The sequence below is a fragment of the Phalacrocorax aristotelis genome, chromosome 11, assembly GCF_949628215.1.
Source record: "Phalacrocorax aristotelis chromosome 11, bGulAri2.1, whole genome shotgun sequence".
Lineage (NCBI taxonomy): Eukaryota > Metazoa > Chordata > Aves > Suliformes > Phalacrocoracidae > Phalacrocorax > Phalacrocorax aristotelis.
This window is the reverse complement of record NC_134286.1, coordinates 4991791-5016261: the sequence shown is the minus strand read 5'-3', so window position 1 is coordinate 5016261 and position 24471 is coordinate 4991791.

Here is a 24471-nt window from a genome sequence, read left to right as displayed (position 1 = left end):
AGAATTTAGTAGCTGATGCAAACCTGTACTTTCTGTGGCACATGAAGGGCATACTTGCATTCAGCAAGTACGCATTGGTATGGAGATGCTTACTTTTCTGACGCATGGAGAATGTAGGATTTTTAATGAGTATTTGGTTGTTAGGAACAGAAAGCTAAGGAAATGCATCAGAAAACCCTCAAATAAATAAAATGTTTTTGTTGTTGTTTATGCAGTGTCTGACAGAGTGGTGATGCATTTTGTTTTAATTATTTTTTCCCAGGACCATACCGTTTTACCATGCTGCTGAGGACTTCTGTAGCAGTAAACCATCTGCAAGGTTGTTTCCAGATCAACTCCTTGTGAAGCCCAGGTAGTGCAGTGGGAAAATTATCATGTTGCTCTAGGGTTCTCAGAAGTCTCAATCCCTCAGCTTCTTTAGGGTAAAGCTCCTTAATGAAATCACAATATTTGGATGGCACAGTCCCCAGGATATGTAAACATGCTGCCTAAACAGCTGTTAAATAATTGTCAATGTTTATTCAGGCTCTCAATCAGGGAGAGGTAGATTTTAACACACTTTATGGTGGGATCTCCGCAGAGAACAAAGTTAATCCTTCCTGCTATGGATGTATTTCAGAGCTGCAGTGCTCTTTTCTGATGTTGCTGATTTACTGTGTGCCGAGACAGTGGTTTCCATCCATTTGCACCCTACTTTGTTCAGAACTTTTGTGATAATGTTGATTTAGGTGATTATTAGGTATATTCAGAGAACTCCATGAAACTGTGTGCTTTTAACAGACGGTGCAATCAAACCTGAAGTCTCTGCACAGTGATCTCTAAACAAGCCATGTTTGAACCAGTTTGTGTCCAAAATTGCATGCAAGAGTTTGTACTTGTTCAAATGCCATGACACAGCGTGTAATATGGATATTTGCTGTAATACATCTGTACAGTTCTATGCTGCTAGATGCCTAAGGTTAGGCTTGATGCTCCATACAGAGCATAATTTATTTTCAGACAGAAAGATGTTCCAAGTGATAGAGCAAGAAGTTAGGAACAACGTGTGAATCCACTAAAAGAAAAACAGCTTTTAGATATGAATTTTGTGTTTATATCTTTGCAGCTTTGCACTTCATATTCAGGTTTTGTAACTTGAAAATAAGGACAAAAAACCCACAAACCATTCCCCGGAGCTTGTGGGGAATTCCTTCATAGGTGGAAGGTCTAGTTTCCAATTTGATATCAAGTATCTGATCACTACTTATGGGAAGGTTTTGCATTGATATAAAAATTAAAGCTTTAGTTTATGCTTCAATGTGCTTGTGAAATTTTCATTAAGAGTAAAATGTAAAAGGTAAAAACAGGCTTTCATGTCTTAAAAGTCAAGATCCAAAAGGGTAAATATAATATGCAAACTTACTGGATGTATGATCTAAATATATGCAGTGTGATTGCTCTTTTCTAAATATTAGCTGTCTGACTTAGTACTTTGCACTGTGGCATCGTGACAGCATGAGGCCTGATGTGATATAAATGATGCCAATCTATGCACTGTTGGCATGAGCATCTGTCTCCTTGGCAGACTCCAAAGGCAGCTCCTGGCAGCTTTGGAGTTGCCTTTAGGTCTTTCATATGATTAAGCTTCTGACTCTTCCTCTTTAGCTAAAGTCCACTCCATCTGGAACCTATTTAATTCTCTTTTACCTTTGATTCTGGAGAAACATGTATGGTAACACTGTACCTTCTGAACTGAAGACACTGGAATTATTTAAATGTTTATGGATGTTACACTTCTGCTGAGATCTGAAACAAACTCCGGATGCTACACACCAGAACTGCAATCTGAAAAAAAGGATGAAACCAAAAGTGCTGTTTTGTATAAAACTCACAAGGAAATTACAGTACAATTTTTCTTTTTGTTTTGTTTTTTGCTGGTTTTTTACGGTGAGTTCAGTACTGCTGTAGTGGTGTTTTACCTGGCTATAAAATATGAAAAGAACATAAATATATAAAATAGAAAATCTGAAAGGTATAGTCAGCATCAAGGAGTGGGAGGAGGGTAAAAACAGGCACAGTAGGTTTGATAGAGTTCTGGATTGACCTAGAATGGTGTTACACACCAAGGCATACTGCAGTCCTGAGATTTATCCAACTTATGCAACAGTTTTATTCAACTACAGGCATTCAATCTTACAAGTTCTAGCATTGATCAGGGTCCTATTATACCACAAAATCACATTATTCTCCTCCTTCTTCCTTCTTGCACCAGTTTCTTTGGTCTAAGGACCAAGATTGAATATTTTCCAGTCACAGCTACAGTGGGATCTGTCCTTCTTAGAGAGAGAGGTAAACCAAGGAAAGTTTTCCAAAGAGATTAAGAAACTGTCAAAATAAAATGGCCATTCAATTTTGTTAAGTCCTTTTCTTTCTTTCATGCTCCTCCTATATTGCCATTTAAAGAATCTTGTTCCCTCACAGCCTCCTGGAAACATCAATGTCTAGCACATGAAAAAGGGAAGGCACATCGAAAGTGGAATGTTTCATGCTCATAGTTACTGAAGTACACTACCTTTGGTCAGAGTTACAAAACCAACAGCAACAAAGTCATATGCATTGGAAAAAAAACCAAAGAAAATGGAGGATGGGAAGAAAGCGAGCTTCTCTGTGGTAAAAGCAGACAGCTTGTTCACTTATCCTCTGGATCCCAGCACACTTCTTAGGGTCTTTGTGACATCTGGCTCACTTGCTTTGGTTTCTCTTCACTCTTTCTCTCACACCAGGAGAGGGCTGTACATGCTGCTCCATCCTGCCATGCCAATTACAGCAAGGGGATAATGACACTGACTCCATTCCAAGACTGTCTAGGCTTATAGCCGATTAGACAGATGGGCAAAAACATGGGAAAGACTTGACTGTAACTTTGAGGACTGTGATCTGAAAAGCCAGAAACTTACTTTTTCCTTCTTGCTTAGGTCTAGCATAGATTTTCACATGCTTTTCTACGGTATAGTCAGATCGTAACCAAACTCCCAGTTACTGCCTTGTCTAATAAATTCTACCCTATGTGGGTGGTGAGGCACTGGAACAGGCTGCCCAGAGAAGCTGTGGATGCCCTGTCATTGGAAGTGTTCAAGGTCAGGTTGGACGGGGCTTTGAGCAGCCTGGGCTAGTGGAAGGTGTCGCTGCCCATGGCTGGGGGGTTGGAACTAGGTGATCTTTAAGGTCCCTTCCTACTGGTCTATGATTCTAGGATCCCATTTCCTCTGTCTGTGAAGATGACTTATGTGGACAAAGGAAAAATGCTCTTGGGAGCTACTGTGTTGATAAGCCTTACCTAAAGTTCTTCATTGTGTCCTCCCAGGCACAAACAGTGCATCTGAATGCTTGGACATTAATTTTCTCAGTGCAACTTGAACCTCATTTGATTCTGTTAGCCTCTGAGGATCATTCAAATCGGTCCAAGCAATCCAGGAACCCTGACATCAATTTGTCTGCCAAAGTCACCAATTTAATAAATAATGATATTAACCAGGTAAAGGTTAAGTCCCTTTAATATTCATATAATACCTCACTATGCATTTTTATATCTTGTTTGAGCAGTCACCTGGAAAGGCAGCAAGCTCGGAAAGCTTCTTTTAGAGAGAGCAGTGCTAGGTGCCAGGTTGCCACGCAGTATGTTGTTTCCCCACTTCTGCTGCATATCTAGGAGGTGAGCTTCTGCGGTGGAGATGACTGAAGACGCTAATTTGGGTTTTGACATTTGACAGACAAAAACAGATGCAAAATGAAGAATGTTGTTACAAGTATAAAAATAAGCAAGAAATCAAAATGATCAGAAACGGAGAAGCAGGTGACTCACTGTGAAATAAAAGAAACCATTAAGGACAGCTTGCCTTTGAGTCCTCTCCTGATTTGCTTTGGGACTTTCAAACTACTGCTGATTCCTCCTCACAATTGGTTGTGATGATCTTGATACTTCGTAGTAAAAACCTTCTTCTTATTCCGCACTGGGTTTAGCATCTTAGTTACTTAAATGTAGCTGCCAGATTATATAACTGCCAGATCATGCAACTCCTATAAAAGTTCCCAACAGAAACAGGATTAACTGAGGAGGTAAATACCTCACCAGTCAACGTCTTTGCAGACTATAATTGGCAAAGGTACAACAGAAAACTTAGTCTTTAGTCTCTCTATTGCTTTCTCAGTGCTGCAGTGCAAGAGAGGGTTAGAAAATCAGAATATCTGCAAAGTTACCATATAAATTAACTGCCACTTATAGATAATGTAAGGTCTGAACACACGTTGTTAGAAAGTGATGTACACATACCCTTTGAAATACGAAGTTGGCCTGTTTTATGAAAAACAGATATTTAATAAGGCAGAAATATTTCAAGGAACCTAACAAATTTCGTTAGAATAATGGTGATTCTCTTGTACACTCAACCTGGGAATCCTTTGGTGTAGATCTGTCACTTTTTTCTTGATGGATGTATGTTGTTTAAGGCATGTTTAAGGCCCACCAAGGGCCCTCTCAGAATAAAAGAATGTTTAGAGCTTGAATCCATCCATCACAAGCAGAGATTACCTAAAATGTGTGAATCAAATAAATGTCTATATATGACTCAAAAACTGATAGCAACTTCATTTCTGTTGTGCTTTAAAGAACATTAGGACAACTTTCACCCTAATTTCACTAAAATAGTCCCAGCCTTTAAACTTCATAACACTAAAGCCAGAAATGAGAGAAAAGGGAATGTTTGTTGCACTTATATGTGTTGATTTTTCATTAATTTGAGATGAGACTCTCCCTTTTTTTAAAAAAAAACCAAACCAGCAGCATGAAATATGCAAGCGGGTTTTTTTGTTCTACAAACAATAGTCCTTTTATGTACCAAGGGGGTAAGTCAATTTGTGCTAGATAGGAAAGAGGGGGAAAGGTGCCTACAGATTTAAAGGTTTATTATTCTACAATATGTGCCTCTGGTCATTTCTGTCAAGCAACTAAGAAATGTTAATGGAGCATGCTCTCCAGTTTATATTTACTTGTCAATATTAATCTTTTGCCATTTTGCTGGTGGTCTAAAATAGCTAATTTAGAATGTTCAAACCCCTGCAGTTATTATGGCCCAGTTCAGGTATGTTGTGGTAGTCTAAGACTTAACTCCATGAAACTGCTGTCCTGTTAGAATGAATGGCACATTCTAGCTCTGAATTATGATTATTTTCCCAAAACAGGTGAGGAAAGTGCTGCATTTCTTGTGTGTAGAGATATTTTCAGTTCTTAGCGTGGCCTGATAGAAGTAGGACATATTTCAAAACACTGAATTTAGTGTCATTACACATATAGTAGCACACATCTAATTAGCTCAGAAAGGCATTTCTATAGAGATGGCAATGCAAAACCTTATGTAAAATGCATTTAAGCTACATGGACTTGTACAATGCAAGAACAAGAAGGTATAACAAACAGACTACATACTGTTATAGTTACTGTTACTGTTATATACTGAGAGAGACTTATGACCTTTTCATGAAAAGCCTTATTAGAGGTGTTGGGGATTGAGGATTATTACAAAAAATCATGACTCTGCCAGGTATACAGCAGTAAGTAACACGGATGTTAAAATGTTCAGTTCGTGGCTGAGGTCTTCTACATAAGAGGGATGCTCTATTCTACCAACCTTTTAAAAAAATTAAATTATTGTTTCTTTGTTCTAGAAATCAGTGGAGGATGCCTCTCGTCTGAGTTCAGGATACGAACAATTTTGTCCTGAGATCTTGCCTGTGCTAGCCTTTTTGAGAAAAAAAAAAAAAATCTCATATGCTGATTGAGAATGAGATCAAAATGTATTTTCTTGGGGAATAAAATCTTGTTTAACACAGGTTTGCCTTTCGCAAACTTGCTAATGATCTATTTTGAACACATTTAGAAAAAGTAGCTTCCCAGTAGGAGACATTTATAGTAAAAGACAGAGAGTTCCAATTTTGTGAACTGTTTGATGAGGGAGAACAGCATATATGAGGAAAGGAATAAAATCTGAATGTTATGTCTTTCTCTTAAATGCTTAGATAAACAACAAAGATCCTACTAAGCCAATGTTTCTTTTCAGGCGTAGATAATATACAGTCTTACTTTCATGTTTCAAAGAGCTTATGCTGCTTGTACAGGACCATGCAGACAGTTGATGCTAGAGATAGAACAGAATTCCTGATTTTCTATCCCACAGTACTCTCAAATTAGTGTAGAACTGGGTTGTACAACAGGGCCAATAATGAGCTGTACACTCAAAATACAATAAATCACTTGGGGTACATCTTTCTTTTGAAATTATTTTGATTTACCTTAAATTAGCAATCCTTTTTCATAGTAATTTCTCTAATCATTGCTCTAGGTTTTCTTAGAAGCTTTATCAAAGATGGAAGAACCATAAGAATAAAATCCATATGTGTCTTTGGAACTTTTAATTCTTTAGATTTAAGATAAGTGAACATCCATGTGCCTAACCAGATCTGTGCTCTAAAAATTAGAGTAGAAATTAGAGTGATAAAGAAATAATTGAAAGAAAGTATGGAATTTGAAGTGAGATGAAGAGCGTACACTTGCATGTGGGAAGAATCGTATGCAAAATGTATAGCAATGAACTTTCTGCTGAGAATAAGAGGAAAACATGACCAGTTCTGCAAGGGGAATGTTAGAGTTTATTGAATATGTTTTCTCCATGAAAAACCTACCTAACATCTCAAAAACCAGAGCCTTAATCAGCTACATATCCTGCACAGCATGCAGTGAATAAACACCCTGCAAATGCCCTGTCCACAAAGGACAATGGCTTATAGAAAGCTTTGACTGAGCCCCCAGGCCCTGTTCTCTCTCAAGCTCATGTATGATTTTGTGTCACCTTAAGCACTGAGGCCAATACTGAGCTTGCGGGGAGAAAAAAAGAAGGGCAGATTAGGAACGGTCCACAGGAGATGGTGAGCTCTCTCTGGCCCTTTTATCTCCACTGAAATAAGACTTTAAAGATATTTTTCAAAGTAGAATGGTGCTCTAAAATTATCAGCCTTGCCCTGAGAATAACATCCTACAGCACCAGTTAGTACCTCTGATATTAAACTGATTTCCTCCGTTATAAAAAGAACGCTGATTGGTGCTTAGTCTTGCTGTCACATATTTCTGAACTATGAATTCCCTATTAATCTGTGAAAGAACAGTAGTTACAATATAGGAATCAAAATACTTAGGTGCCTTATAATGGAACATGAAAAAACCTTACACAAGTTCACAACATCTATATGGGCAGAATTTAGCTTATCTTTGTAGGGAAGAGAAGTCTGGTCAGGTCACCTACTGTCCTAGCAAGTATCTCTTGCCTAAAGTACTAATGTCAATATAATGGATCAGGACAGCAGTGTCAAATTCAATTACTCATTTAGGTTAGACTCAGATGGCTGTAGGATCATTAGGGAACAGAAACTTGATACGGTAATGAAAATAAGTTTTGATATAGGGAGTAAACTGGTAGATCACCAAAAGATTATTTTGTGGCTAGTTGACACGGTGACCTATTAGTAGTATAGTGGCCAACTTGATGCCTGTTTTAGTAACTCAACATATTTGGAAATTAGAAAAAAAAATGTACAAACAAGTAGGATTTTCTAGAATTACTTAGATAACAGACATTTGGGGTTACAGACAAAGAAACAGTGATGTTATCACAGGAAATAGGAAAGCACTGTGAAAAATCATCCACTTATTTCCAGTGTACCAGGAACATTAAAGGGCAATGGTCAGGTAAGACCAAGGATATAGACATGGTCTGGCCATTTGGTGCTGTGGGGAGAACCCACTAGGTTGGGAAAGTAGCAAGAAGGGCTCCCAAACTTCACCTCTTAGTCTGTGATCTCCTAATAGATTTTGACCGAGTAGAACGTTTTTGTTACTGCATACGTATTACTTCATTTCTTTGATTCTAAGAATTAATTTAAGTGCTTGTTGCTTGTGTGGCAGTCCTTCAGCCAGTTAGAAATTAGGACTTAAGAAATGAAGCTTATTAGAAAAATTAGCAAATCTCCAGCTGTTTCTGAACTGACTAGTTTTTTGTTACTGAAATATTGCTGGTTCACACTAGCTGAAGTATTTGGGCTGGAATTAGCCAACAAGAAGCTATAACTAATGTGACTTATTTCTTTCTGACTCCGGGAAGGAAAATTGTCTTCGTGGCTACTTGTGAAATATATACATGTCTGGGAATTAAGTTATGCTGTTCAGCCTTATTTTGGCTGTTCCAAGAGCTCTGAAGTCCTGAATGCTTTGGGCCCATCCCTGACACCGGTGTTGCATAATCTACCTTTTCGTAGTCATTGAATGACAACCATCTAACCATGTTACATAATTCTGCTGCCAAACCAATCAACCCTTGATCACAATGAGGGCTCACAGATACTCTCATTTCACAAAAAAGATGGTAAGGCACTCCCTTTTTTGATTCAGAGGTTCAAATCCTATTAGCATTTGTATATCCTGACATTGCATAGCATAGAAAGTAGAGATGACCTGAGAAAGGATATTGAGAAAACAGGACAAGAGATGACAAGATAATGTATAGAGTCAAGGTCAAGGAGACGTTACTGTGTGAATCAGAGATGTTCTGAAGCATGAAAGGAATACATGGAGGAAGAGTGGAAAGAGGAGGAGGTGGAAATAGCTGATAGATGATGTCACCTTGTCTTTCAGGAATTAGCGGGCTCTTGAGATGAGTAGTTAACAAGAGGGTGGCTCCAGAGAAATAGCTGAAAGCCGTAATGCTTTTCTGAACAAAGAGTTAATTGCTTTGTGAGAAATGCAGTCTGTAAGTGTATGCACTTTATAGTTGGGGCATATATTTTTCTTGAGTAGTCATTTGCAAACAAAAGGAGGCTTCAAGGGAATCAAAAGAATCTGTGGGTTCAAACTGGATTCAAGACATGGTTTCAATCAAAAATGAAGAAAAAAAGGAAATTGAAAACATACTGTGAAATAATTTGGTTTTAGTTTGGTACTGCTAAATTATTTCATTTCAGTGTGTTCTGCAGATAACTCTTTAACCTGCAAAGTAGTATTTTTGCTTTAAAGCTTAACAAAAAGAACAAAAGCATATACTATATATTTTTTATAGGAAAAGAAAAATTTGGGCTGGCCCTAAAATTCCATTGTATGACATTCTGTTTTGTTTCTCTTAAATAAAGTGGGGCTGGGAAATACTTCACTTTCATGCCCGAGTTGTTTTTCATTGACACAGGTCTTATATTAAAATTCAGCATGTAGTTGCTTATATGCACCATATGTACCTGTGGCTGTCAAAGTAGGGAATTCAGGAAAAAAAGCCTTGTTCTTGGAAATACTCTGGGAAAAAAAGGAGGATCAGAGTGCTGAATTGTACAAAGAATGCTAAATGCTCATATATAATATTCTGAGTACAGTAATAGTTATCTAGTGTTGTTATCTATCTTCCACAGTACAATAACGTACTTAAAATTGTGAATAAGGGAAGGAAGATAGGTCATATTTCTAAGAGTTAGGAAGTACTAGGAAATACTTTAATCCTGTCTTTGTACTGGACTTTTAAACTTCATTAAAAAAATTAATCTTCTTTAAAGGAGTGCAGACTGTTCGTACATCACTGCAAATTCTTCCTGCTTTCTGTTTTCTCAATTATTCTAGCTTGAGATGTCAATGGTTTACATGTTGGGAATAAAGATAGCATTTCCTATTATGATTTGCAGTTTGTTCTCCATAAGCTTATATCACTGTACAAGTCATGTATGATGCCTCATTGTCACTGGATTGAATTGGGGGATTTTTTTTTTTTTTGGTGAAAATACACATAATTGTGAGGAAGCCACAGAATCAAAGAAATTATTTGATTTTGTAAGTATCTTACAAGTATTTAGAATAAGATTCTCCCCAGGGTCTGAATGCCTGACATACAGCTAAGAGCAGAGTAGGTATCATTTACCACAATCCTGAAAGATATTTTGATTGTATCTTCTGGTGGTGAAGGGTCTGTTTCACCTGGTCAGATCAGATCGACTGCCAAAGCAGTCGTCTTCTCATAATCAGTGCTTTCAGGGGCATCCTTCTGGAAAGGACAGGCGGGATTTACCTGAGAACTCATGTGGCAATTGAAAAGAGCTCCATCTATCTCCTGTGTTTAACTGGGGCATTTAGCTGTTTTGAATGAGGAAGTCACTGTCCAGTAGGTTTTGAATTAATGCCTTGGTAAATTCTTTCATTTTTATGTTGGCTTCTTAATTCATAGCAAGAAGTAGTAAGGAGAAAATGAAAACCTTTATTTCTTCCAATTGTTTCTTTTGATCTTTCATAGCTTAAGATTTCCCTTAACAGTAAAAATAAGAAAACAGATAAATATACCATTGGAGTTATATGTGCTCTCTTATAAACTGAGTATGTATACTCACAAAGTCAGACCAAATTAAAAAAAAAAAGTGATAAATCTGTCAATTGTAATAGAATAGACAAAACTAGATATTCTGATATTCTATTAGGAATTAAACAAGTATTCTAACCGCTATAGTTTCATGGCAAAAAATGGCAATTAAAATATCTTTATATTTTATTAAAGATACATAAACCCTAAGCTGCTAAAACATTAGCAGTATTGTATTAAAAATTTGCACTTTAATAGCATCTCTATTTCTTCAATGAAGGCAAGCTTTTGTATGAACTAAATACAAAACACTCATTGATTCTCTTCCTTTGTCCCATTTTGACAGTAGTGATGGTGGTAGAATTTGCTCTTCCAGTGGAGAAATAAAAGACTGGAGTTTCTTTGTTTAATTTGAAGGCTTTTACTGCTAAGCTAAACCTACATGAAGCAGGAGGGAAAAGAAAAAAGCAGACGAAAGTAGGTTCTGTTTCAGGTGTTGAATCCACTTCCTGCATCCACTGCTGTGGTTAGTAGCTAGGTGGAACACACTGTCTCTTCAGGCTCCCAGAAACCTGGAAAATCTGTTGCGGAACAAACTTACTTGAAGTAATAATCTATATTGACTTTCTGGTGAGGAATTCACAGAGGTCTTGTGAGAGCTGGCTTGCTAAACTGTTAAAATTAGCCTGAGAAGAGGGAGGTCTAGAAAACCATAGAAGAAAAATATGGTGTAAAGAGAAGAAACTTGAGGAACAAGGTGTAAAAAGTAGCATAAGGCTTATTTCATCTATTGTTTAGAAAGACTAAGGCAGAGTACTTAGCAATGTTGCTTGTAGGATATCTCTTTACTTCTGTGAAAATATTTCTAAAACTCATGTGATAAAAGGAGCAGTAAATTCCAGAGTCATAAAATGATCGTATTCCTTGCTCTGTTAGCCCAAAGAACAGTGGTGAGGGCGGAGTAATATCCTCTATGTAGTATGTATTTGTGACTCACATTTTGTATCACTGAAATCCAGCTCCTCATTCCTTACTTTTACAGGTTGCAATTTTAAGTTGTCTGGTGTGCATAGCAGATGGATTTGGATATGTTATCTAGGACAAAATATCTAGGACAATTTAAAATACAGACTTGCATTTACAAAAGCAGACTATTTAACTGGAAACAGCCTTTTTCCCAGTCAATTAAAGTTTCCCCTACAATGAGCACAGTATATCAATAAACCTGATCTATGGAAATCTCTTATATTCTGATCATATTTCTGTCTTCCATATCGTATTACATAGGTATTTAAACTTAAATTTCTAACATTAAAAATATATTAAGTAAAGGTAAGCAAAATTTGATCTATGCCTGTATATATACATATTTGTAGCAAAGTTGAAGTGTGTTATGGAGATGTATTGGCTGGATTAAATGGTTGTTTTTACAAAACCCATTATACAAATGTGATAGAAAAATTCCAAAGCAGAAGGAAAACAAAACCAAATGTCCAAATGTTAAATGCTGTCATGAAACAAAATTGTAAGAGCCGTCGGGGAGGATGGCATTAATCTCCCTATGAGTTCTCTGTAAACAGATTAGAAATTTTCACTTGGAAATTCATTTCAAAGTAAAGTAAGGAAGATCCCCAAAGTGCAAATTTAAACTCCTATTGTTATCAGTGGAGAATGTGCTTTGAGTAAGAACTTTAGCTCGATCACATGCTGGAATGTGCAGCTCTGCTCTTTGCAAAATCGTTCAGACGAAACCCTGCAGAATCTCTGCAGTATGCTGCGGAAAGAGCGGTGGAGCATGGGTCAGAATGTATACGATAAAAACTACTTTGTTTAAAATTCTGTGATCATGAAGAATGAATGGATTTTGGACTGGAAAAGCAAACAGTCAAATAATTCGTATCGTCTTTGCAGCATGTATGGTACAGCTTCTAACGTTTCTAATGTGTCACAGATGGTCTGGTTGGGCAGAAGGACTGCCAAAAGTGAATGTATGAAATTAATCTCTTTTTCACCATATCATACCATCTGCTGCCAGTTCATTGCGTCTGTTGCTAAGAACAAATAATTATTAATAATTGCAATAATTTAATTAATAGGTTCCTGCTTAATTTGAAATTCTTTTTATTGGGGTTTACTGGTTTAGTCTCCATTTTTCATATGTGTAGGTTAAGTAAAAAAGATTTTACCCTTTTTCCAGTAACCAAACATGTAAGTTAATTGTGTGTCTACGCTTAATGTTTATATATAAGCTCTAACAAAGTATCTTTGTCTAGGAAGTCCCCGTTGTCACTGAGGCTAAAGAACAGATCTTAGAGTTTTGCTGGCTTTCGATTACAATGAGCGTACTCTTCATGTTCTTATTAGGGAAAGCCTAGCTGCATGAAGGTGATGATCTCTAACTTGTGTGTCATTGTTCTGATATTGTTCTTTCAGATAAAGAATTACGTTCACCTTGGAAAAGATAAAATTCTCCTTCAGTTTGTCTTTCCACAATATATTTCTCCAACATTCCTTTTGGGTTTCTCATTTTTTTTGTTTCTTCCCAGAAATATAGATTTCTCATTCGTTTTTGTTGCAAACATTATGCCCTTTTCAGTGTTTTCTGATTATTACTGTATTAACTCTTCACCTTCTCCTAGCAAATAATTTCTCAAAAATTTCTGATACCATAATTTTGTGTTGGTGCTGCAGGTCTTCAGGCATCTAAATTCGTTTATTATGGGTAATAACTACAGTTTTTACATCTTTTTCTTGTAAGCGTGTTTTCAAACTTAATAAGGCATAACCATATTTATACTAAGATGAAAGGTTCCGGTATTAACACTGTTCTCCATGATTTGATTTCTTCATATATGTATGATAATTTAATAATTTTCCCTGGGCATATTTAGTTACTTATTTTATTCCCTTTTACATTAGAGTTTTATTTTTCCTATGCAACGCTTTATGCCATTTGCTCCTTCTAACACCAAAGCACTCACAGTTGTGTCAAACCGCCAAGCAGACTAACCCGCTGGCTGCGGTAGAGAGGCAAAGGAACAGAGAATCACAGAATCAGCTGCTCCTTTTTCCTGCTTACTCTACTCTACAGCCCTGTCCACCGAACGTGCCCCACTCCAGGCAGAAAACAAGCAAAAAGAGTAGTCCCCCTACTTCCTCCCTGGGTGCGCACCAGCCACCACTATACTCATACGATGGAGTCTATCAGTTACCTCTGCTTTTTTATTCTTTTTTTGAGGGTATGTAGGAAAGGCCAGGATTGAACCTTTCCCTCATACTTTACCATCCTTTACACGTTCACAATATATTACTGTGGCATCAGTTTTTAATGTATGTGTGTTGTTTACTTTTGGCACATATTAAAAAGTGGTCTGATTGATGTCATGCGAAACTGGGAAATTATTCTTCTTTGATAGCAGCATCTGCTCTTTTTTTGATAAATATTTACATACAGGAATCATAATACCATAACCCCCCATCTTTTTAGAAAAGATAAATTATTAACTTTGTAGTATATTCAGTGCAGTTTACTTTATCATAAACTCATCTGTTTCAGATTAAGATGAAGGAAATGCTGAAGTTATTTATCAGGTAGTATGTCTGAAGGGAAAGTTTCCCTTCCCCTCTCCTCCCCCACACCTGAATTTAGCTCATAACTGGGGAAACGACATACAGGATTATATGCCACTTGATGCATCTGGGTGGACGTTCTTGCATCGGAACGATCAGTAAGAGTTCTGGTTTTGAATTTAGATGTCCCCAAAGAAAGTTTTCCTGAGATTGTTCTTTTTAACCTTCAGCATTACATCTGCCCTCAGTGTAAATGCTCACTTTTAAAAACTCACTTAACATATGGCCTAGATACACTGCAGCAACGGATCCCACATGTTAATTATGCATAAAGCAACACCAAAATAAGTTGCTACGTGTTCTAGGTGTTTTCTGCATTGCTTTTTGACCACTTTTTTACAGTAGCACATAAAGTTTTGACGTGGTTTCCTAAGAACAGTGCTGCAGAAGAATAAGATGGGGAAAGGGCATCGGCCAGCAGGCTCAATAACTCTTGGTTTCTGTTTTGTAGCAATGTGTTTTTACTAAATTTTATGGCTATGTTTACAAGGATAGTCAACCTTACCCACTTGCTTTTCAAACTGTTTTTTCTACAAATATAAGATCATATTTTGCAATATATTGACAGTAAGCATCCTCAAACCGTATTCAGTTTTGCAAGGTTCAATATGCTTTAAGTTATTGTGACAAATCAAATTATTAATATCTCTCTTTTTGAAAGCAGCTGCCTGAGAAAAAGGTTTGTGAGTTTCCATAATACAGTTCTCAGTTTAATTAATTTCATATGTTTGTGTATGTGTGCGTTTCTGTATAGAGCAATTTTGAAACCCTGAACCTTTCTACTTTCTAAGATATATCATGGCAACCAATGAGTCACTGATCACATAGCGTATGAACTAAGTGCATGTATCAAAAATATTCTTCAGACAATTACTAGAAAATAAAATATTGTAGAGCTGTCATGAAACTCACTATACCTAAATGAAATCTCACTCTCACGTGACACTGCAAAAGGCTTTATAAAAATCAATTATTTACATCTCTCCTATTCTACAATGTCAGGTTTGATCATGACTGCCTATCATGTATTATTTCTGAAAAATGAAGTAGGAATTTTATTTTACCAACAAAACAACAGCAAATACCATAGCCAGCATCTGTAGTAATAGTACTATATAAAAGTTGTAAAGACTCAACAGCATGAATTTGGGGGGGAAAGTGGTGGAAGAATGATTTGCATATATCCATAGGGATCTTCCTACTTCATTCAGTCAGCTCTGGATTTTTCCCATCTGTGTACCGTGCTGAGGACTCTAGGACATTCTGAATGTCTCACTACAGGGGGATACCAAGAATAAATTAATTTGTTTTTTACTCAGTAAGTGCTTGTACATCCCAAAAAGCAGGGCACACTGGAAAAATGGCTTTTCTAGTTTTTTGCTTTTGGAAGGCTTAAATTTAGATACACTGCAGTAATCTGCTTCAGAATAATGTGTTATTTTAAAAATGAGATATCATTTTGAAGAAGCATATCAAAGTCTTGTAAAATAGTTTTCTCATCTCACCATTTGCTTAGGTTTTAGTAGTACTGGTCACACGTAATCCTTGGTTTTGTGTTCCAAGCCAGCTGAATTGTTATCTGTATGTACTCACCAGAACTGTGTGGACGGGCATATCAGAGCAACATGAATTGGATGTCATTTTCTGTGCCACTTGCACAATCTGTAATAACAGAGGCATCTAATAACCTGCATTTCTTACCGACAGCTCACTAAGCTGGGAATGCAGGTTCTTGCTGCTAGCCAGGAGCTGTTTTGCTGACAGAACTCTGGAGAAGTTGTCTTAGATTTAAGGGTATGCAGAATTAGAGCCAGTTGCGCTGGTGGAGAGCCGCTAAGTGGAAGTCTGTCTTAATTACGGATTTTACCAATATATGAATGCAATGAGAAAATCCCACTCTTTCCATTTGCTCACATGAGGGAAATATAAAGAAGATTAAAGTACGGCTGATTCTTACAATTTTGGGTTCTTTCTCATGAGGCAGTAAGGTAATTGTTCCATGGCCTGTGTACTGCATTTCTTTTCTGAAGTAGTGTGTCCCTGTGCCAGCACAGGAAAATGTGCCTTATGTACTCTGTCACGCTGTTCTGGTATTGTCAGTGTTAGCTCTATTTTCTCCCTTAGACGTTAAGAGGAAAGTTGGAATTTGATTCCAAATCTTGATGGCAAGACCAGACAGTCCAATCAACAGACAAAAGTCCTATCTTCTCACACACAACTGTGTATGTGTTTGGTAGACTGGTACAGTGTCCACTCAAGGGAAGTGAATGGGAATATTATTTAATAAGATTTTTTGAAACTTTGAGACTGGAACAGAATATAATTCACAGCAAATTTACTTGACATAACATTTTCAGGCCAGGAAAAAATATCAAGCAATGGAGTGTGACGTGTAAATGTAAATATAACTTAATGGAGCCAGGAGAAAACCTGTAACATAGCAGTCTTCTGGCAACTTGAGCTTTTCTGGAGACATCTGAAAACCTGATTATTTTCTCTGTAATTTTGTGTGGTTTGTTGCACATGTGATTTTGTTCAGGCCAGAGGTGCCTTTGAAACTCGTCATTTTGTTTGTTCCATTGACACGGTCGAATAACTTGCTGCGTTCTGAGGGCTGTGCTTGTTCTGTAAGCCAAAGTGCTGCCTGCCCTCTGCTCTGCCTCCTTACTTTGCTGTGGACCAGATCTTCAACGGGTCTGCACTTGGCTCACTAAACTCATATATCCAGCATCCTCAGGGTTCGGTTCAAGTGATAAGGAGGACAGAATTATGACTGCACCATAAACACTTCACCTGCACTCATTTTATTTTTTTTTCACACAGTCTTACTTCGTTGTTTTAATAGCTGAGCTCTTTTCTTCCTATTTGCTTTCCCACTCCAGAAAAATGAATAGCTGGTTATCAGTGTGCTTCTCATTTTTAACTGTACTATGTTTTAATCTGTTTTATACTTGTTATAAATATGAATACAACCTTTGGCTTCATAAATCTTGATATTTAATTTGTCGTTCTCAGCTCCTACTGAGACCATGCCCTGCACAGAAGTATTCTGCTAATGGTACAACTAGCAGGACAGCAGCAGAGTTTTACCAGTACGGATAACACGTTCTAAAATTTGTTACTTGATGTGAGGTAGACTTGGCAGCAAACACTCAAATAACTGATTTTTCTTTTTATAATACTAAAGTTACTGAGTATTAAACTGAGTTTAATCCAAAAATGCATGTTAATCTTGGAGTTTAATCCAAAGATACATGTTAATCTTGGAATGCTATTTGGGATAGCAGCTTTGGCTTTCATATCAGCTGAATGTTCTTAACCCATCTCAGGGTTGGGTGTCTACCTGAGTTAGTCACCTGGACTTCCTCAAGATACAATGTGCGATATACTTACCTATTTCACCTTAAACATTTTCAGAAGGTCCTTTTCTCTCTCCACACATTCCAATATCATAACTAACTCAGAATGGATACTTTACTTCTAGATAGCTACAGTTAGGTGACAGGATTCATAGCCACGGTTCCCAATGATAATTTATATTTATATATGCATTTTGTACTTATGTATGTATGTATGTATACACAGCTTTGTAAAATGTGAACTCCTTGCCATCTTGCCCACCAGGGTACTCGAGTTATTCAGGTAATGGTCAAACAGTCTGCTGATGTTTGAAGGAGTCTTGCTAGAGGCGCTACCCTTTAGCCGCAAAGTATGGCAACTCAGCATATAAGTTTGGTCAGTTGTCAAGGAAGAAGAGCTCAATTTTTGGTAGATGAGAAAGCAAACAAAAAGAATCAATATTTCAAAAGTTTTCAACAGGAAAAGGTTTGCTAATGTATTTGAATTGATATTGCTGTTCAGTTCTTCCGAGGAGTTTTAGCATTGCTCATGGCTAGTTTTTGTGTTCAGCCCCGTGTATGTACATACGTTCATTGCCATTGAAATGCTCTTGAATGTTTGAAGAAAGGGAATATTAACTCAGGCAGAATGTAAAAAAGGTTTAGTGCTTTTCCAGCTTCCATTAACTGTTTTATGTAGAAGTATTCAATCAGTTATCAATTCATAACTTGGTTCCTTATACACCCCACCAAAAAAATAGATAAATATTAGTAATAAATCAAAGAGCTTTGTGTCATGTAGAGTTCTTTCCTACAGTTTAATTGTTCTTATGTTAGATGTTGTTGTCTTTGTATCATGTTATCCTATTAAAATTTGCTCTCCTAAAATAAATTTTTAAAAGGATTTGGCAGCAAAACAAATACTAGACCCACTCTATCTATGGTGAGGACAAGTATTGCTCTCCTGTTAATGTGGGATTTCATTCGACCTGCTTCACTTTATGCCAAGTAAGAGCAAATCACTATCTTGTTCCATGCTACTCTATGCTAGGCATATTGCTAGTGTACCAAAATCCTGCATTCTAAGGCAAAAAGGAAGGGGGATAGGCACTTCTATACTTCATCTTTCTCACAGCAGGAACATGAACAAATTATTATTTTTTAGTTGCTGACTTAAAAGACCTTTAGCTCATTTTCCTCACTTTGATCCTGGTTTAAATGGTATTTGAATAACTTTTTACTAAATAAACTGATAATTTTTATTTAGTTAACTATTATCTATTAAAAACTACTTAAATAGAAGGACAACATAAAGTGCTTTGAATTAGGACGTTTGTGAAAAATGTAAGGCAGCGTACATAATCTAGCCAGAAATTAAGTTGCAGAGTGATTGCCACCTATTTGATAGGGCTAATAGAATTCTGGATCTGGAAACCCAAATTCTGTGATTCAGGCCATTACTTCTTTTCAGTTAAAATGGCTGTTCTTGGCATATTGACAGGATGAAGCTAAAACCATTAAGTACAAAATAAATGCTTTCAAGGGTAAGTTTTCTATAAATTATTTCATGCTTGGAAGGTTTCTCTTTATTTTTTTTAGAAAAGACTGAATTGTCACAAACCAGGCAGTTCAAGTTTGCACAATTCCCATCTCCATAGACTCCTTCATTACTCACAAGTTGCAAAATTAATGGAAAACTAAAGGTTTTTTTTTTAGTTTGAATTGAAGTTATAGGAAAACAGCAAATACTGAAGACATAAGGAAATATTTTTTCCCTTTCAAGTGACTTTCAGAAAGAAATTAGTAGCAATAATTTGTTCTGCAAGGTTATTTCTCACAAGAACCTCTCTGACATAACCTGCTAGATAATATTATTTAAATATTATTAAATAATATAATTAATATTGCTACTATTGTTAACTGTTACTAATTATTTTAGTATTATATTAAGTTTTGCTGAAATACTAACCTGGATGTCCCTGTGCCATCTCTTCAGGTACTTAAAGGTGTTAGTATTTACTAGAACAGTTCTTTCCCTTGATACACTATTTTACCCTTTGACACAACTACGTGTGTAAGAGAAATCTTGTACCGATGTACAGTGGGTTGATCCCAGCCAGCAGCCAAGCACCTGTCAGCTGCTCGCTTCCTCTCCTCCCCGGATGGATGGGGGAGAGAATCAGAAGAGCAAAAGTGAGAAAAACTCATGGGTTGAAATAAGGACAGTTTAATAAGTGAAGGAAAGGAAAAAAAAGACCCCACCAAACAGTACAAAGGCCGTCACTCACCACCTCCCACAAGCAGGCCGATGCCCAGCCAGTCTCTGAGCAAGAGCTACTTTGGAAAGACACCCCCAACCCCCCCGCCCCCCCATTTACCGCTGAGCATGGCGTCATGTGGCATGGAATATCCCTTTGCTCAGCTCGGGCCGGCTCTCCGGGCTGTGCCCCCTCCCGCCTCTTGCCCAGCCCGGCCTATTCGCTGCGGGGGCAGAGTGGGCAACTGGGAAGGCCTCCAGCTGTGCACGTGCTGCTCAGCGCTGGCGTGTTCGTAACACAGCACTGTAGGGATGGCTATGAAGAAGATTAACTCCGTCCCAGCCAGACCGAGCACACAGTGCCATAACTCACTCACAGCGGGACAGTAGTTGTTCTGAAGTCTTTACTTTTGCGTGCAGTACACAAAACTGACAAGGTTAGTAGGTACAGTTTCAATATTAGGGAAAATAAACAAGCAAGGAAATAGAATAAGGTTGAATGTGCAAAGTAAGTTTGTTTTGACATATAATATTGAAGTTCTTTGTTATTACTCTGACTAAGAATGGTAATTTGATCCTTCACTGAGGAAATTACAATTTTTAGGTTTTGCAGCAAATATCTCACATATTGTACAAAAGCCACAATGCTGTTTTTTGAGCATTTGTTGTGTCTCCTTGAAATTACGCTTTTGAAATGAGTTATTGTCTTGTTTTGATGGAAGTAGAACATTTGGTTTCCTTGTTCTCGAGGCATTTTTGGAATGCTCTGCCAGTTTTGCATAGTTATATTGAAATATTGTTCATATATTTAATTTTTGTTTCTGACATTTAAAAATACCCACTCTGAATATTCTTATTGCGAAAGGTTTTGCGTTCTTATTTGAGCATTTACACCAATGCCCAATTAAAATATCTATGAGGTTTTACAGATCGTCTTATTCATTCTCACTTCTACATGAGGAAGCATTGCCGTCTAGAATGTCTCTACTTCCTGGAGACGTCTGGGTGGATAATTTACATACACGATTTCAAACTGATTCATATTTGGACAAAGAATGTGGTTTATAATCTCTTTTATGCAAGAAGAGTTTGTTTAGTGCTTCTTGATACAATACAATTTCTACTGTCAGATAAAATGACCTCTGTCTGTTGGATATTAAGAGGCCAAGGCTGACTTTCGTGCGCGTGATGCTGAGTGTATCTTTATCTCTCCTCTTTAGGTTCCTTGGGTCTAAGTGATCGACATGACTGAGGCAAATATGTGCAGATGCAAAATTTCAACAACAGTAAGTTCCATCACAGAAAACAGAAGCATAAGTAAATCATAGGTAAAAATTTTACTCTAAAGATGCGTTTTAAATAACCACTAGGAAACTAAAGCTTTTCTTTCTCCGATATGTGTAACACAGCCATTCCTGCGTTTTACTTTAAGACACACTTTAGTGGCATGAACATTGTGTGGTGGATGGCAGGTGATGGAAGACGTTCTTTTTTCCATGCAGAATTATTAATAATGCCATGATTTTTGGCTACTCTTATAGCTACTGAGAGCTTTCAGTTGTACAGGCATACTGAATTAATAATAATGATGATAATGATCATTTTGAGCTCTTCTCTCCTTTAACTACTTCTTGTCTCTAGCTTTCTTTTTCCATGTATCCTCCATTTGCTGTAGACATAAGAACTGTTTAATGAGAGGTGACCGAATAATCTTCAAACTGACACTCGTGCATTTGCTGATTCTTCCTCTTTCATTTTAGTAACTTAAGTAGGTTGTGATTTTAATTCTTTTCAACTTTATGAAACATTTATTGTGTACAGGCAGCAATGGATAAGAAAGCTGAGAAAAAAATGGGGTATGTTAGAGCTTTTTGTAAACCAGGTGTTTTAATCATCTAAGTCTGCAATCTGTAGAAATATGAATTTTCACTTCCCCTTTGAGAAAAGAATCGGGAATTGTTTAGGAGCTACGTTTTATTGATTATTTCTGGCCTTCATCTCTTTTCTCCATGACTCTTGCTGTATCTGGGTTTAACTATAAAATTCATTAGGAATACAAATAAGCAAAGTATTTTCAATTTAAATAGGTCAGTACTTGAAAACTGGCAGCAGCTGGCTTAAAATGCTTTCTTGGGATATCTCCTCACCTGCATGGGTATGTGTGAGTAAATTTACTATCTGAGAGAAACAAATAAAATGATATTCCATATCTTGTGCTTGCATAAATACATTTTTCAAAAAAACATTCTTTCACGCCTAGCAGGGGTCCCGGGCCCAGAATCATCTATGTAAAGTGGTAGTTTGAAAGGTATTTTAGTAAGTTGAACCAAATTCAGGGATGATTGGAAGCATAAATTGGTGGAATTTGATCAGAAAAAAAAAATATATCAATGCATGTAAATAAAAGTCATCTCCCCCATGCTGGTGTGCAACAGTACAATTGCACAATTTACATGATGAAGACAGAACTGAGGCTGCTACTGAGAGGTGCTATTGAGATGCTGTAATAAAGGTACAGAGATGGAAAAATGTTGAAAAAGTTTGAATAGCAACAAAACTCCTTATTGTGTTCCATAAGGGAAAAAATACCATTAATAGGGAGAGTAATTATTTTTAAAAATTGTATATCATCATGAAGACACTGAAAGAGAAATCTTATTAGCAGGAGATGATTCTGTGTTTTGTAGATATATTTGGATTTCTTTAGATAATCATCTACTTATCTACCATTAAGAAATACTTAATTTTGTGAATGCACTTATTGCTAATCAACTTTTTAACACACTTTTAACTTCCAAACATAGGAATTGCATACAAGCCTTTGGTCTGTTCAGCCATTTTGTGGTAAAGGTCTGACATACAACAAAAGCATTATTAGTGAAAGTAGCTTTATATCCCTTCAGTTTTCTGTCCCTTCTAAGACTTAATTTCCTTTGGTTTTGTTGTTGTTTTGCTTTGGTTTACAGATCCTTGCTCTGATTACCTTCCTATGAAAAATTTTAATTCTGTTGCTATACATTAATTTGTCCCAAACCTAAAATAGGTCTGAGCTTATTTTCTAAAGACAACTGTTCTTCAGCAATATATTGATTAAAAAGTAAATGAGAGTGAAAATAAATGAAGTTATGCATGCATTGGCAGTCTTAGCTCATAGCAAAAATAGACCTTGATTGCCCTGTTATTTATTGACCAGTAACTGCTACGAAGTACAATAAAAAAATACACCTTCCCACATCTTTTTCTGATATGATCATATAGTTGAGGTGCTCTAGTGTAATGATTGCAATAATACTCATTTTAATGCAGTCTAGCATTATTGCGTTGTTTCTCTTGTGTGCTAAATGCCTGGTAGCGTATCCTGAACAGTCAGGAGTTGCTCCTCTTGCACCCTTACTTGTGTGTGTTACAGGAATCCACACTGGCTATTCGGTGCTCACATATTTCAAAGGAGAAGCTATTCTGATTCATCACCGTATCTTCTTATAGCCTTACTTTACTAGTCTTCCCATCCAACATCTTCCTGGTGACAAATTCTAAAGGAGAATCTGGCACCTTTCTGTTCTTGCAAACAAAGTGAGTGGATGTTGAATGCTATTTAAGCATCGCCTTGTTTTTCTATGAATTCTTTACTATTGGATTTTTGGAAGTTGAAGTATAAATCATAGTAATTGTTGATTTTAGGGGTGACTTAGCAGCTTAAACCAGTTGAGAACATTACGTCCAAAGTTCTCAATTAAATTATAGGCTTGTTTTTAATGTTTAAGCATTTCGACATTTTAGTACCGAGAGGTGTAGCAGTCATTCATTCAGTATGCATTTTAGAAGTTCCAAGACTGTCCCTATCTGAGCAAGTGGGAGGAGGAGTGAGCCCCTGGTAGGTACAGCATTACAAGATCAATGAAATCCACACTGACTCTTATTTTTGCTTTTTGTGGTGATGTAACTCCCTTATTTTAGTTATGTGCTCATTTTATTTGGAGATACTGTAAATATTCTCTACTGAAATTTAAAAACCCATTTTAGTCCTGAAGAGGCTTACAGTGTCTTTTTAGTGGAAATATTTCTGTTAGCTAATGCTAATACTGAGTCAGCCTAACGAGTACTCACAAAGGATGAAACTACCGATTGTATACAGAAGGGAATTACTAATATTAGGATTAAGAGAACCTGATGCAAGCAAATACATATAAGAAAGCCTGTTCTTTTGTTAATTTCAACAAAGCAATCTCTTGGTGAATAGAGTATGAAGATTTAGAGCTGAAGAATTCAGTCTTACCTTACTTCAAGCACTTATAAATATGCAGTGCTACAAAGACTGGAATTATAGAGAGAAGCTGATAAAATGTATTTTGTACTGGTTTCTCCTCGTGTTACTTGCTCAGCTGATTATTTATTGTGTTAGTTCTTAATAAATAATTGATGGAGAACTGATAATACAAAATTTACTGAATATGTAGAATGTTTTATTATAACATTAATATGCTACAGGTGTGTTTTATTGGTCAATTAACATATGCCTCAAGGTGTGGTACGATATATGAGGCTGCTGGTTGTGTGCTGTGTGAGGTTTGGATTAGCAGGCTGGTAAAACACATCCTGGAGGGGCTTAATGGTGTTGTAGAGTGAGGAAAGATGGCCTATACAGAAATTGCACTGTGGTTTAGGTGTGCAGGTTAACTTTAAATGAGGAAGCATGAGTTCTGAAAGTAGGCTAACAATAGCAATGTGGATCTTTTATGTAAGTTAATTTACTCTGCTCTTTGGGAGAAACTATCTCAGGGCTAAGGTGGTTTCCATTAGTTTCCTAGCTTTCCTGGAAAAGTTGTAAAAGTTAGTT